Source organism: Helianthus annuus, chromosome 4 (genome assembly GCF_002127325.2).
Source record: "Helianthus annuus cultivar XRQ/B chromosome 4, HanXRQr2.0-SUNRISE, whole genome shotgun sequence".
Taxonomy (NCBI): domain Eukaryota; kingdom Viridiplantae; phylum Streptophyta; class Magnoliopsida; order Asterales; family Asteraceae; genus Helianthus; species Helianthus annuus.
The window spans coordinates 178,315,544-178,319,564 of record NC_035436.2 but is presented as its reverse complement, the minus strand read 5'-3'; positions in this window follow the sequence as shown (position 1 = coordinate 178,319,564).

The window sequence follows — 4,021 nt, the reverse complement described above, 5'->3', positions numbered from 1 at the left end:
CCACATTTTTACAAACCGTTTCAAGACCGACCCAAACAATAAAGCAAGGGTAGCCGCTGAAAAGCTAAGGCAACAAAGGTAGCCGCTGAAAAGCTAAGGCAGACTGTCTAAGGAAGCTCCACCATTTTCTTAGTGCTATGTATTTTCGTTTACTAGTAATATGTAATGTGAGACTCTTATTCTTTTATCTAGTACATGATGTTAAAACGGTATGGACTTAACACATTCTGGAAGTCTTAAAACACGTTATAAAAGAGGCTAACACACGTTATATCATGTATACTATGTTGTTATTAAGTTACTATTGGAGTTTATGCATCCATTATGGAAGTCTTAACACACGTTATACATGTCAGGCGCGTAACACATGTTACAGTGTGTATATACAAAATGGGTGTGCATACAAATCATTGGAGTTTATGCATCCATTCTTAGTGCTATGTATTTTCGTTTACTAGTAATATGTAATGTGAGACTCTTATTGTTTTCTCTAGTACACGATGTTAAAACGGTCTAGACTTAGCACATTTTCTGTTGGAGGCACCCGTATTTGTACCTCTGCTGTTACAGTTACTATTGAAGTAGGCGCTAGTCGGGCGGTGGAGTACCGACTAGCGATTAATCGGGATTAGTCGGATTGAGATATTTACATGTAATTTTTAATTATATATATATGCACACCCATTTTTATACGTGGTTTTTAAAGTAGACATGCTTTAACACCTTATTAACCAATTGTTTATAAGTAATTGGCATAAATTTATAAAGTTTGGTCAAAAAATAGCCGACGTATGCCAAAATTTGGCCAGAATAGGATCGTCATTGACTGCCTAGCAATTAATCGGTCGTTAATCGGTGAACCACCGATTAGTGATTAATCGGGGACTATTCGGAGACTAGTCGGGATTTTTACAACAATGGTGCTATGTATTTTCGTTTACTAGTAATATGTAATGTGAGACTCTTATTGTTTTCTCTAGTACATGATGTTAAAACGGTCTAGACTTAACACATTTTCTGTTGGAGGCGCCCGTATTTGTACCTCTGCTGTTACAGTTACTATTGAAGTCTATGCATCCATTCTGGAAGTCTTAACACATGTTATAAGGCTTAACACACGTTATATCAGGTTTACTCTGTTGTTATTAAGTTACTATTGGAGTTTATGCATCCATTATGGAAGTCTTAACACATGTTATAATAGATGCTTAACACACGTTATATATTTCAGTCGCTTAATACATGTTACAGTATGTATATACACATCATGGTGTTTTGGAAACCATTAGCTTATACATGACACCATGTTAAGTTAAACCAAGATTATAACAGAGTCTTAACACATTTTATCCCAGGTAACGGTTTTACGATATTAACTTGTATGTTCCGTATTAACTTGTATGCTCCATATTAACTTGTACACGTGTTACGGTCAGTATATGCACATCATAGTGTTTTGCAAACCACTTTCATATACATGAATACAAGTCGGGTTACAACAAGATTATAATGGATGCTTAACACATGTTATCATATGTATACAAGTGGGGTTACAACAATACTACGATATTAACTAAGCTCACCACTAACACATGAATACAAGTCGGGTTACCACTTTTGATATACATGAATACAAGTTGGGTTATAATGGATGCTTACATGTTATCATATGTATACAAGTGGGGTTACAACAAGATTACGATATTAACTAAGCTCACCATTAAACTCATCGCCCCCGTCGACTGTTTTCACCCTTGTCACATGTTAATCAATTACATGTTCCGAACAGACACATTGTAACACATGTTAGATCAGTATATACACATCATGGTGTTTTGTAAACCACTAGCTTATACATGAATACATGTCAGGTTACAAAAAGATTATAACAGAGGCTTAACACATGTTATACATTCCAAAATGTGCAAAACATGTTAGAAACGAACGAAAACTTGTTACAGCATGAAAACTTCTTTATGGATCTGTTACAGCATGAACCACTAACACATGTTATAAACGAACGAAAACTTCTTTCCCAAAAGAGTTAACTTATTCAATGTCCCCGCATTAACGTCGCCTACATCCATCCAGCTTGTCAATTGAATATCTTTATGGATCTGTTTCTGTAAATCAACACACGTTATATATCATTCTAACAGGTGCTTAACACATGTTATGGGTCTGTTTCTGTAAATCAAACAACCCAACAAAAAAAAAAGACTTACTGTTCAGATCAAAAGCCCAAACCAGCAACCAAACCAACAAAAAAAAAACAATTATTGTTAAGACCAAAATCCCCAAACAAGCAACCAAACCAACAAAAAATCCCGTTCAAAATCTCATCCTAAAGTTTTCGATTTATTTAAAATACATGAACATTAACCATTACTAGATCTTGATTGAAGACAGAGGAGAGAGAGAGAGAGAGAGAGAGAGAGAGAGAGAGAGAGAGAACATTAACCATTACTAGATCTTGACTCCGACGACGTTCCGAACTCCGGCGCCACCAACCACCCACCCTCCACTACCTTCTACAACCACCCACTGTCGCCGCTATCAACCACCAACACCCCAGAATGAACCAGTCACCACCTTCCACCAACCACCAAATCTGCAACCACCATCGTCTTCTGCAATTGAATCATGCTTTGATCTGCAACCACCATCGTCTTCTGCAACTGAATCTGGAATTAGTATTTATTGAAATCTTGAAGGTAGATATTTTAATTCTGAAATGAGGCCATCTTCTTCTTGTTATTCTTCACGTTTGTGGGGTGGGGGAGGAAAGAGATGTGATAATTGTGAGTAGAGAGTGGGAGAGAGAAAGAGGGATATGATTTTGAAATCTCTTATTTGATTTAACAATACAACATGGCAGATGGGTTTTTGATTTCCAATGCTCAAAAAGTCTTTTTTACTACCCAAAATGCCCTTTATGCATTAATTTAAATCTAATATATACACCAAAAAAGGAGAGCCATTGATCTATTAAAGTGAAACCAAATTAAGGGTGAATCTAGGGTTTCCAAGGTTTCTTAAAAAAGATGGGGTTTCTTATAGAGCCCACCCATATATATATATATATATATATATATATATATATATATATATATATATATATATATATATATATATATAGGGTAAGGATAGTGTAAAAAGGGCCTAAAGTGTAAGAAGTGTGAGAAGTATATTATAACACTATATATAATACTATATAACACCATATAAACACCGTATAACAATATGTAACACCATATAATATCATATAACACTATGTAACACTATATATCATTACATAACAAATATAACACTATACATCTATCATAGACATGCTGTCAGACAACCTATAGTGTTATATTTGTTATATAATTATATATAGTGTTACATAGTGTTATATTGTATTATATGGAGTTATATATTGTTATACGGTGTTTATATGGTGTTATATAGTATTATATATAGTGTTATAATACACTTCTTACACTTCTCACACTTTGAGCACTTTTTACAGGATCCTCTACCTATATATATATATATATATATATATATATGTATAGTTATTGAATATTTCTATCTGGACCCAAATAATTATTGAATATTTATATCTTTTTGGTACATCATATCCTATAAAATCTTTTAAGTGTGTTGATAACCAAAAGACACGACCAAAAAGGTTTCTTTAAAACAATCAAAAGTTTTCTTCTTTCTTCTTAAAGATGGTGACCAAATGAGAATCAAGAAGATATTCCTTTAGCTTTAATTTGTGTAACAAGAGCACTCACTAGTTGCATCCTTTCCAATTAATATTGTAGTGTACGGGTTACAATTTGATTGGCCAAACTATAAAAAAACGACAAAGTTAGATACCCATAATATTAACAAAAAACACTTACTGGCCTTCAACAAGTAATATAGAACAATGGCTACACTCACGATCACAATCTAATGTCATGTTTATTATTATTTTTTTTGGACGACAAACTTGGCTCATGTTTCATAAGCATATACATTTGGCTTATTA